The 13,129-nt window shown below is 42.2% G+C and overlaps 1 protein-coding gene across 2 annotated transcripts in view; it reads right to left on the bottom strand.

Moving 5' to 3' along the window:
- FRMD4A (FERM domain containing 4A) overlaps nucleotides 1-471 on the bottom strand; it is a 362,821-nt gene extending 362,350 nt beyond the window's left edge. For both annotated transcript variants that reach the window (XM_083819662.1, XM_083819664.1), the window contains exon 1: nucleotides 280-471. The gene's annotated coding sequence lies outside the window, so the exon portion shown is untranslated. The remainder of the gene's footprint in view (nucleotides 1-279) is intronic.
- Nucleotides 472-13,129: the final 12,658 nt, after the last annotated feature.

Consider the following 13,129-nt stretch of genomic DNA (forward strand, 5'->3'; position numbering starts at 1 on the left):
AACGAGATATCGGGAGCTGCAGGATATTTAAAGCTCGGATGCACGCCCGCCACAGCGAGCAGCAGCAGCAGAGGACACATCAAACACCTACATGACAGGTTAGGTCCATGCCATCCTCCCCCTGCCCCGGCACACCGTAATTAACTGTTTTTTTTAATTGCCACTCTCCTTCCTCCACCTACATAAACGCTTAAGTCGAATAAAACTGCCGTGCCCCTGCATCTTCCTCTCTGCCCTGGCAAAGCTAGCGCAAAAGCAATGTCAAATATCGCAACGTACCGCTTCCAACACGGGCAAACCTCTTCTCTCTTCTTGCAAAGCCCTGCTTCGCCCGTTTGTGAAAGCAGATGCCTGCATAATACAGACACGAGCAAGAGGAGCCCGACCCGGGGAGCACCTGGCGTTCACTTGACAGCAACGATTACCTTTAGCATATTGCAGCGAGAGCCACGTTATTCACTGACCCCTTTCACCTTACCACCCAAAAAAAAAAAAAAAAAAAGTCTCTTCCTCCTCCTCCTCCTTTCCAGACTCAGCTCCCCGTGGAGCTAGCACACTTCCTAGAAACATGTAATTACACAGCCTGGTCTGTCAGCGTTTTGATCAGGCTGCTGGCACCGCATGGAGACGGCAGCCAGGCACCCTCCTCCCTTCCTCCCCTTCCCTCCCCTCGCAGGGCTGCACGCTGCAGCTCCGGAGCCCAGGGACAGCAAATTGGGGAAATGCGGCCGGTTAAGATGCCCAGACAAATTAGCACCTGGTTTAAATATTAGATAGAAGATGGATTTCTTAAAGCTTTTAGGAAAAATAAGCAGCACCCCCGTGGGAAGGCCACCACTGTCACATCGACGTGGCAGAGTGAGTATCTGGGGATTCAGCAGAGCTGGAGCATCTGGAGGGCCCTGCCAGATCTACAGGAGTCCTGTTTTGTAGGGCTCAAAAGCATCCTGCACTGCAGTGCACCAACTCTTGCGTCACGCCTCTAAACAAGCAGAATTTGGGCTTTATTTCTTGAAATACTAGGCTTCATGTAATGCTAATGCCAGCGCAGCTTCCAGCTCCCACCTGCACACTCCTCCCCTCCCCCACCATCATTTTGGAACCCAACTCAAAGTTTCAGGCAAATTCTACTGGAGAGAAACTGTCTCTGACGCACATCATTCCTGTAAGTTCCATAGAAATTGGTACAAAAGAAAATCAAATTGCTGTCTCCATGAAGGCAGGCAGCAGTAAGCCAGCCCTCGTGCTCTGCAAGCCACATCTGGCAGGTCAGTTAGGGTGCTGGAGTCCTTGTTTGCCCAAATCTCTCATTGCTCACCAGTCACGATATTTTACGGACATGGAGATAAGGGAGAATTGCAGACATTGCCCTAGGAAGGTCATCCAAGACATCTGCTGCAGACCTGTGCCTCCTAGCACGCTATCCCATGAGCCAGGGGGCCATCCTTCTTGTCTTGCATAGAGGAGCTCGGTTGTTTCCATGTAAATGCAGAGGTGAGTGAGCCACTCCCACCCTGCAAAGCTGTGCCACCAAGCCTGGGTGACACAGGGTGACCACAGGGGCTTGCTCCCCTGCAAGGTTCTCCACCAAGAGGAGTGAAAGACACTTACAGCAGCAGCTCCACAGCTGGAGGCAACTCGTCCCTACTGATGCAGGATGGAGTCCCCACTTCTCAAATGCATTAAGGTGCCTGAGCACCAAAGGGCTCTGGGCTTCCGCAGTTTGCTTCCATCAGACCAGAGAGCTGAAGCAGTTTCCCAGTGCTTTCAGACCCACAGGGCCCATCTTGGCTGTCTGCACTGAGCTATTCTTCGCCTCGCACTCAGCTGAAGCTAGCAGCTATCACACAACACAATCCGCTCCCTTCCCTCCGAAGGGCTTCGTCTCCCCACTGACAATAAACAGGTTGCTGGCTGTTACAAAGGAAGAGAGAAGCGGGAGACTTAAATGTCTCTTGAAAGAAGAAAATAGGCATAACAAAAGATGAAGGCAAGTTTTAAAAAACATCTCAAGGCATCAATTTATAAAATATGTAACTAAATCTTTTCCAACAGTACCATGACAAATATCCACAGGCTATTACTTTTTTTTTTTCTTTCTTTTCTTACATTAACCCAGGCTGAAGTACTGTGAGGAGGTGCTGCAGAAAAGAGGCGTTCAGTAACTCTTATGTCTGACTCCTTTCCTTAGTGATTTTAAGGGACCGATCTATCCCTGAGTTTTTGGACTTGGCTAAAATGAAGAATCTTGAAGTGCAGATGACTCTTCCATCCGTAACTCCTGAGTTTGTTACGCAGTTGTGTAGGGTAAAATCCATGTCAAGCAATAGGATCTAGTTATGATTTGTGGTGTCCTTGAAAAATTCAAGGTTTGTCCTGAGCTCTGCAAGTCTCAGGGTAATGATCATACACAGGGAACCATCTGTGCACAAGTACATGATCTATGGCTTCAAGGTACATTTGCAAACTTGCTTATGGGTTTGCCACTTCTATAATTTAAGTGAATAAATTTCATAGTACAAGAAGAAAAAAGAATTAGATCATTATTCACTTCAGGTGGTCCAGAGATAAGAAAAATCTTAAAATTGAACTTATTGGATAGATGGTTAAAACTGCCATGTGGTTTTGTTTCAATGGCATTTGAAGAAAAAATAAAGAAAGAGAGAAAGACAATGAAAAGAAAAAAAAAAGAGTTTATTGTCTAGTAAAAGTAACTGCTTAGAATTGCTCAAATAAAACCTGTTCTGATAAACACTGGATTAATAGAAGAATTGATACCAGTAGGTAGACATAAAGCACTTGGAGGCTAATATATGGAGAGGGATCCTGTTATCACAGGCATTCTTTTGACATGGACAAGTATGGATATGCCATACCATGGCATGGTGGGTCACCATCATTAGAGCTGTTGGTTGCTGGGGCTGGAATTTGAGGTTGTGGTGCTGCAATGCAGTAAGAAAACCCTCAGCTAAGAGTACATTACAGTGACCTCTCATGGGCATACAGAACCTGACAGGCACCTATCGTCCTCAGTAGGAGACATTGGGTTGGAGGCATCATTAATGGTATAGACCCAGGCAATGCGGAGCTCGTATTAATTGCAAGACTATTTCAGCTGGTACGGAGCTTATATTTCTTATTAAATTTATTTCCTGTGTTTTTCCTCAATGAGCAAACAGGAGCTCTTGTTTTCAATGGAGTCAATGTAAACTTCTCGTGTATTGCTACCATATATATTTTAACCACTAAAAATCAAAGCTCTTCCTCCACTCAACCATGAAGGGATCAAGTTTTGAACTTTAATTTTCCTTCTTCCATCAAATGTGAGTGAAAAGTCCAGTGAGATGACAACTTCCAGGACGTCACTTATTTAAGGACAAGCATGTCCTTAAATAGGCTTGTACAAGGAATATTGTTTGATCAAGAAGAGTCAACTTTTTAAATGCAATTTAAAAGAACATAGTAAAAGAAGTCATGTTATTGTTTTGGCAAGAAAATAAGTCAGTTAAGGTTGATGGTACTACCGCAAGCCCCAATGTGACCAGAATCACGCACATTTACAAGAACCTCACCACCCAAGTAACCAGGGGAGAAACCAAGAAGCATTTCTTGAACTTGACATACATCAAAGTTTATGCTGTGCTTTTAAGTTTTTTAACTTATTTTGAAAGATAATAGGCTTTCAGTGGTGTGAAAAGAATAGGTGATGTAAAAGTATGGAAAGCTGTCAGAGTTTATTGAGTTTCCTTCAGCCATTCACATTTCTTGTGCATCTCAACTGTTTGCTGGAAATTAAGGGATTGGTTTCAAGTACGTGCTAGTGTCAGAAACCAAATTTGCATTAAGAATGGCCATGGCAGACCATGGCCATTCTGCTTTAATCCACAAAGGAGGAACCACTTCATAAAGCAAACTTCAACAAAGCAACACAGCTGGGATGTCTAAGATGCCAAACCAAGCTATAGAGAATTACACAAAAGGAAATGTTTAGATAATTCAAACAGACAAATATGTGGACTTATATTTCGGTTGTAGCATATCTCCAAAGAAGATAAAAGGCTGATGCCAACAAGTAAATTATTCATTATGAATTATTCACTCAGCTTTAATAAAGATCTGGAAAGAATTTAATGCATTAACTCTTATCCTTACCTTCCTGTGTTTCCTTACATCAGTCCAGTTGCTCTAAAAATCATCTGCCCCACAAACAGATGCCACCAGGGCTGGAGCTGTTTCTTTTGAAAACTCTCCTGAAGGCATTGATAACTACAATTGCAGTGATAAGTATTATCCTTCAAGCTGCCAAAACTGTACTATGTAGAAACTATACAGGAAGAGAAATGTCATTCCTTGAGCCAGCAGTCAACTGATGCTGCCTGATGCTGCCTGCTGTCTGGAGAGGGATCATCTTTGGGAATCATTTAAGTTGGAAAAAGACCTTCGATACCATCAATACCAACCATCAACGTGACCTGACCTACAGAGTCCTATCACTAAACCATGTCCTTTAGTGCCAGCCTTTTTAAGACACAGGCTAAAAGAATAATTGATTTGAAACTCATCTCTGATTTCCATTTTATGTGTTGATTGGCACATTTGCCTTGCCTTACTTTTTTTGGCAACTCATCATTAAGAAGATATTTCAGTCATGACTGGTATAAACCAGAGGCTCTGCCTCCATCTGAGTGCTTCCCTGATTGAACCTCTCCGGATCGTTTGTCCTTACAGCTGTGCAATCAATCCACAGGCTGCTCATTGCTAAGCAGTCCCACTCCCGGGATGACTTATGTCTGAACGCTAATTAGCTATGATAGGTACTGCTTTGGAATAATAACAGTACTAGAATATTATTTTTATTATAAGGACAAGGCCTGAGCACAGAACTTTCCTGTTATATTGCCGTAGCTAGAGGCAGAGAAAACTGCTTGGACCCTATGAAGACACTTCTTCCTGATAATGACAATGGGTGGAGAACAAAAGACTCTTACAAGACAAGGTCATTGCACACCTCTGCCACAAGTGCAAGGGTGAGACCCAGCAAAGCAAGATGACTGGAATGTCCAGAGAGAGTGGAAGGGCTGGAAGAGCCCTTCACCTACAGAAGTACACCGCAGTGACATACGAGAAATATTTGGTGAAAGTCAGGTGGCTTCCCATCGGAAGAGGTGAATGGACATTGATGTATGAGGAGACACATTGACTGCTCTTGTACATGGCCAGTTGCATCAGGTGCTGCAAGATGAGTTTGGCCTTCTTTTTTCTGCCTCTCTGTATATCTGTCATCTACTTCCCACTTCAGCCTGTGCTGTGCAAGACTTCAGGGATCCGAGTAGTCTGCACTGGGTATTCGGGATGCAAAGCTGAGCTCTGGTCAGTGGGAACTGACATCCAACAGCATCTCCTGCATCTCCCAACCATCAGTGCCACCTTTCCACTCTGACCTCAGCAGGGACTGCTCAGCCTTGGCATGCAGGTCAATAAGTTCTTGTTGTCCTGAATGGGGTAGGGGTTACAGCTCCTTTAGTCAGACCTAGCATCTCCCTCAGTAAGAAGCAGCAGCTGCCTCATCCCCAGCTGGGCTGACCTCTGTAAATGCTTGGCATTCATAAATCTCAGACCTATCTATGATTTTTGTCTGAGCTCCAGTTCCCCAGCACATCCCCACCCAGTTATCATAGCCAAGACCAAGCAAGCCAGAAGAAGACTGCAGATCCAAGCAAAACTCTGAACTGCCTCTACTTCATGAAACAGCCTGTAGCATTTCAACTTTTTTTTCTTTTTCTTTGGGTGATGGAGGGGAAGGTAGATAAAAAGAAAAATTTAACATAAAAAAAAAATTCTTCAAAAAACTGACCTCTAAAGTCCTTCCAGCCTATATTCTTTTTAATTTAGCATACAAGAACTTAAGGCTAACGGTGCTCTGGGACATCTCTAAATTAAAAAAACTGAAGGTTAATAACTAGAAAATAAACATATCATAACTTAAAATATGACTTAATAATGGCATAGTAATTAACATTCAATAACCATCTAACTCAATTTAAAAACCTCGGGTTTCATATTATGATTGTTTAATACTAATTTGACATTTATAGGATGGTGACCTTAGCAGACTGGGATATCAGGAGGCTGGATGAACTAGGCCAACACAGGGTGTTGGAGCCTGCAAGTCTGCATCACTACTGCAGTTAAATTTGTTTTCTGAAAATGCTTTCTCTCAGTGCTATCACGTGAGCTATTGGGCTCTACTTGTGCTGCTCAACTTGATTTGTACCTGTGCTAGCGCCATTTTAGTGAATTAAAAGAGCATTTTTCAAACAGTTCTATTTTCTATTTTTTTTTCTAAGTATCCATTTAAAAGAGTTTAACTGGGAACGTTGGGGGGGGAGTGATCTGTCATCAGCTAGGCTAGTTCTTTCACAGACAGCCTCTGCATAGATTGAACCATGATGAAAAGCTTATTAGTTTTTGTTTTACCATGCATTTTTAACTTTCAATCTACAAGTATTCATAAACAGTTATTAATCTTTGTGCTGACACTATATTTCAACTGAAGCAGCTCTAGCTCCTAGCAATTTATATCTAGTTATACTTGAGATAACCAAATTTCTTCTGCGCCTTTGTTTAGCCATGTGTGGGTTTCCTCGCAGTCTTCCGTGGAAAAGAAAAATCATAAATCCTGTACAACCCATACCAACTAGAAATTATCTTCCCTGAACAGCACTGATAAACACTATCTACCTTATTTCGGATGAGTCCTGACATCTTCACTACACTGTGCCACATATTTGTGAATCTCATACAAATACCTTTTTGTCTGGGCCAGGCTGGAGCATTTGAATCTTTTTCCCTTCTGTGCACCTCATTCATGTTTTACCATGTTCAGGTTAATGTATTGCATCCGTCTTTAGGCCCACCCAAATCCTAAAATCGCAGAATGAACAGGTATGAGTACAAGACTACAAGCAAGTGGTTAGGCTTTATGAAGGGAGTGGGACTTACAGTCTTTGCCCCTATGTGCTGTCCAAAATACAGCTTGGATCTGAAAGGTGTATTCAACAATTACTAACAAAAACATGTGAAGTAGACCAACATTCAGTGTCTGGAAACTGAAGACTTGAAGGCTCTACACCTTGAACTTGAGCTCCATCGGTCCATTTAGGGCAGTGCTGTGAGTTGCCCATATTCTCAAAGAGAGCCTGTAATGCAACCAGGAATGGGACATCCATTTCTTCAGTCCCACCTATGTCCCCGTGTGAAGTGCCTTTCTTCTCCTCAGATCTTCTGCCTTTCGGCCTCAGAACAGCCTCTGCGCAGTGTGGATCTCATAAAGACTTGGTTGGCTGGACGGTAAGTAAAGTGGCTACTGCCACAAAATGTCTTAGGACAGAAAGAAAACCAAGTTAAAGCAAATAGCACCAACCTGAATGCAAGTGTTACCTAGAACAATCAACTCTGAGCTTCTGTCCGTGGACCAGGCGTCACCTAACCCAAAATACACAATTTCTGAGTAAGATGTCTAGCCAAAGATAGCCCACTAAGGCTCCTTCACCAGCCAATGGTCTAATATGTGTGCCTCCAGAGGTAGGTTATACATCCTTTTAATTTGCAAGTGGGATGAGTGCTCTTTGGAGAGCCTGAACTCTCCTCATTGGCTACTACAGAATCTTAAATGACTATTTCAACATTGTCAGCAAATCTTATCTAGAGCATCAGCCTTGGGACTTACCCTCAGCTACCAGCATTGCTGGTTGCGTGTGCTGTGAGCATCTCAAATCTGCTCCAGTGCTGGGTGTGCAAACCATAGGCTCAGAGTGAATCCAGGTACTGGAGGTCACTGATCCCTCAGGGTGCTTCCAGCATCATTCTCAGTTCCAGAGAAATGTTTTCCTGTCTGCACTCCCTGAAGTTTATCTTTTCCATCTACTGCAGCTTGGGGTAAGCCCAGAAACAAACAAAAGTGATTCCTAGGAAGCTTCTCTTAGGGGAACAAGAAAAACATAAGAACAGCTATCGCAAGGGCAGGGTACTTGAAGGGGTAGCTTGCTTATGTTGGACTGAGGAATAAAATAACACCAGCTCACCTGTGAAAGCATGAACAACCACTCGTGATCCCCTTGTTGAAATTATGTATTTATGCCATAGTTGCATCTTGGATGTCCATCAGAGGTTTAAATGATCCAGTGGTGCTGGGCATTTTATGTATACCATACTGCACTAGACCAGGGATGTTATCGACCATTTGTTACCACTCCCATGTCAGAACAAATCATGTGTACTCATCTGCTTCAGAACAAAATCTGGGCTTAATAATAACAATAACAATAACAATAATAATAATAATAATAATTTTTAAAACTGATGAATATCTGCAAAATTTGTTCGCCTGGCTTCCAGCAAAGTACTGTAACCTCTCAAACTATCATGGCTATTTCAGCAGTGATTAGTGTAGCATGACCTAAGTAAGATATATTACTTGCCCTGAAGAGTTGAAAATCCATAGTGAGATGGAAGAAACAGGAGCAGTGGTTTACAAAGGGGGAGGGAGGGCAAGATTCCACTCACAGAAGTAAGTAAAGGTTTAATGCATTCAGGATATTTACAGGAATCTGTATATTGATGATTGCCAGAGTAAGTTATTCAAAGCATTAAGACTTAAGCATTCAGTAGCTATTTCGTAATGTAGTCAGAGTAACAGTGCCATATTTAACAGAAGTCAGCTTTAAAATGAAAAGGAAAATTAATTTTATTTGCTTATGAATTACTGTTACAAGGAACTAATTTATAGGAATAGTAATAAAAGCAGAACTGTGTTCACTAGGTAACAACCACAGTCGGGGAAGGGTATGACCATTAATAAATGGGAGTGCAGAATTTTAAGTACCTTTCCTCAGCCTAGAAATATGTTCCATGAAAACCTCTCATAAGGGAGTGAACAATTCAGTTCAGTCCATTAATTGCCCTAAATATCATGGCTGGTAATCGGCAAATTAGATTATAAAAACCTCATTGCATATAAACAAATGCTAAGATAGACTGCCTCTGCTTTCTTGGCAGTTAGTTTGCAAACAGTTACTGTATTTTATGTTTAACTGCATTAAAGAGCCAACAGTGATTTCACAGTAAAGCAGCTTCATAATGAATATTGTTTTTATGAATCCTAAGTCCAGTCATTACTTTTTTATGGTAGTCCGTATAAGTTAATTTTTTGAACAATACTTCTGGTCTTTATTTTGTCTAACCGGCTCCTCCATGCAGCACTTCTGGGCAGCCAGGAGTTGGGCTCCAGGCCCACGCAGGGACATTGTATGTCCAGGTTTTGTCTAGATGCGCCCTCTTTTTCTTTCTGAGGAACATCAGCTGGTGGAATATTGAGAAGTTACCACGTTAGCCAGGGATTTCTGGACATCTGGTATCTCTGAGAGGTGAGATGGGTGGCTGGGGTGACCTACACCTAGAAATCAGGGGTGAGCATAGTGCACATACTCACAGCAGCTTTCATATTCTGGGGGAAGGAGAAGGGTTTAAATGCTTTTCTAGACCATTGCAACTAACAGTTTGGCCTACAGAGTAACCACCCAGCCACTAGTTACTGGCTCCTACCCCAGGACCAGAGACCAGCTGCAGCTACCAGATGCTAGCATCTAGTACTTGGCACGGGGATGCCAACAGAGGGCTGGAGATCTCAAATCACATAAACACAGGGGACGTCACTGTGCTTTTAAGCTTCCTTCCGACAGCCCAGGACCGCCTAATGGAGGGACAGCAGGCCCTGAGTTCTGAGCAGAGGAAATAAAAAGCTCTTCCATCTGCCTGTCCTCGGAGATTTTGGCATCCAACCAGGCTGATGTGGAGTTTGCAGCCTTCCTGGGCTCAAGCACCCTGGCTGCTCGTTCAGAAGTTCAACAAGTAGAGGAGGACACGGATGAGGCAGTTGCTTCAGTCAGTTTCCAAGAGCGAGGAGATCCCCAGGGAGTGTAGGAAGTGATGGTCTGGTGCCTGCAGCACCACGGGAGCTCAGACTCCTGTATTAAGTTATTTACCACCAACTTTCTGGACAGCATTTAACAAGAAGGTGGAGGTGGCAGAGCTGCACTTCACTCTCCCAGGAGAAGAACAGCAAAGCCTACACGACGAGGGACAGCACATGGCACTGGGCATAATGATGGCACGCTGCCTGGGCGCATCACTGGTTCCACACACGCACACACAGAGCTAACCCTGCTGCTTTGTAGTGCTGTTCTGTTGCATTTCATTCCTTGATTTTCCAGATCTGAACACAGTGTTAACGCACCAAGTTCTCCCCCAACTCAGACACAGCAGTTTGATTTGCTAAGTACCGTACAGCTTGGACCAGAAGTTTAATTGTGCCACTTGGCTTACGCAGGAGGCTGAAAAAAAGCATGATTTATGCCTTCCAAGGCAAATAAATGGAAAATAATATTTTATTCTGCATTTTTAACTATGCTGCTCTCTACTTTAGAGTCTGCTGATCTCAAAGCAGTCTTCTGACGAAATTAAGGAGGATTTAGAATCAACTTCTCACCAAGAAAATATATTTCAGCTTTTCTATACACAAAAACAGCTGGTAGCTCGGAGACATACATTTAACTTGGCATGTCTTCCCTCGAATAAGCCAGTGCCTGTTAATTTCTGAAATGCTGTCACTCAGGGAAGCACTTGCTTGTGCCGAGGACAGTGTTATCTCCCTGATATTGCACTGTCCCGGTGCTACTCCACCTAAGTGCTCAGATGTGCAAAGGCCAGGTCATGATGTGATGTTCAGACCATGAATTTTGCACTATTATCACAACTCGACAGCTCTCATTTCCCCAGCAGACAGGTAAAGTCAAGGAAGAAAATATGGAATTTCTCCGCTTCGCACCAGCAAAGAAAGACCACCAAAAAGGGATGTGTTTTCAAACAAAGAGCCAGTGAATTCCCACTGTACATCACCTGGATCGTCATGTCTGGAGGCTGCTGGGGGACTGCTGAAATCAGTGTCCTGCAGAGCCTCAGCTCAGCTCTCGGTAAGGATGGCATCGAGTCCAGGGAGGTCACACGTGCCTCATTCTTCCCATGGTAAAGAGCATCTCAGCACCTACTCCTGAATGCATTTGGTCACTGAACGTTTGTCTGAGGCAAGAAATTTCCCACTCTGTAGCTAATGAACTTAAAACAAGAGCAAAGTTTAAAAGTATTTAGATGGCTTCCACTGAAGGCTTTGAGGAATGCATCCACATCATCCAGACACCAAAAAAAAATACTGATACAGAATGACTGAAGGTATTCGTAAGTCATAGTCACATTTGGCATGAGGTCTCCTGGAGAAAATTAATGGGAAGGAAACAGAGTTGAAACAAACTATTTCATTTTAGCAATTTCTACACTTAATTGTGAGGTTATATTTAGAGTTATAGCTAATATTGTTCCCCAATGATAAAGATACTTGTGGTTTGGGGGGTTGTTTGATTTGAAATTAATTAATTCAGCTTTTTAATATATCAAAAGATTACTTCTGTTTTAGGTTCCTTCTACTTCTGAATTCAATCAAACAAATAAAAAAATCAAAAAAGTCAATTATATGCTAAGCCTTGTGAGTGACACACACACAGAAACAGGTAATTGAACTTCAGCCTCTTGGATTTATTTTTCCATCCTCCCTTTCTTCAGAGACAAAGAACACTGACTGTTTTCATTAAAACACAGTTAAATACTCTAATTCTACCAATGCAAATCTTTTCAAGTATATTTTGTAATTTGAGGAGGTCTCCTTAGATGCATGCGACCTTTTACAGCGCCGGATCTAAGCAAAATGAAAACAGTTTTCTTTGCATCCATTCCAAATAGCTTTTTGTGAATTAGATAATGACAATTTCCTTTAAAATGTCAGATTAACTTAAATCAATTTAGTCCTCCCAGCTTGCATTATGACTTAAGTGTTCTTAGGCAAGTTCTTATCCAGACAAGATATTTAATGCTATGTTTACTGCAAATGGCATAAATAGAAGCCCGTATAGCTCGTATTAGGTAGTGATGTTTGTTAAACAAAAATGTGATGTATTTGTTTTACATTCTGGGAATACATCTAGAAAGCAATTTGTAGCCTCAATATTACCAATGGTTGAGTGATTGCTGCGCACGCATAAGTGCCATATGCCTTTTAAAAAATAATGATCCAGAATGTCTTTATTGCTTTGCTAATTAATACAAAGTTTAGTTCAGGTCTCTAACTTAGCACGAGATGTCATGTATTTCCTTAGCACTACAGCGACTGAATTTCACTTACTGAGATGTAAAGAGAGGGAAAACATTTCTACAGCATTTGTAGGATATTCTGCAGAAATCAATCACTTGGATAAAGTTTTCTATGAGGAGTTGTGAAATGCTGAAAGGGAAATGGGGAGTCATGTCACTGCTACTGCATTTTGATGGTTTACTTTGAAGTTCTCAATCTTGAACATTGCTAGAGCCATCTAAAAAGAAGGCCCAAAAAAAGGGGGAAGAGAGGGGGGGAGAGGAATGAGGGGGAGATAAAGAGAAATCAATTCCAAGAAGCTTTCCAAAATCTTCCAATCAAAAGATTCCAAGAATCTTTTCCAAAAGATTAAAAAAAAAAAAAAGAGAGAGAGACATTAAGACTTTGAAAGAACAAAAGGTGAAAACATTTTAGCAGAAAAATACAGATTTTGGCTGTTGCTTCATCCACAAGCATTTCAAATCATCAGCACCAGTAAGTCACCTGGCCTCAGCTGATGCTGGTCAGGATGCTTTGAAGGCATTCTGGTAACTTATGTGTTTGTGTGTGCCAGATATCTAATAAGAGGGACGTGAAGAAAAATAAAACGAGTTCTAGGAGGTCGATAAAATGTAGCCCTCTGACCTTGTGGGTGATCCCTGTCCATTTGTCAGAGTTAGGTGATAAAATCAGTGCAGAACAGGGTTTTAATCTGCCCATTACTGCTGCCTCGTGCCTGTGAACTTGTGCATTCATTGGCTGTGGTGATCTATTTTTAAATATAGATATAGTCCCCCTAAAGATGAAACCAAATTCTTGATTGGTATTAAAAGTGGCTTTGATTTGTACTCAGATTTTTTCAGTTCTCAAAGCTTATCTCGGGAACAGAGA

This window comes from Anser anser, assembly GCF_964211835.1.
Source record: "Anser anser genome assembly, chromosome: 1".
NCBI classification, from domain to species: Eukaryota; Metazoa; Chordata; class Aves; order Anseriformes; family Anatidae; genus Anser; species Anser anser.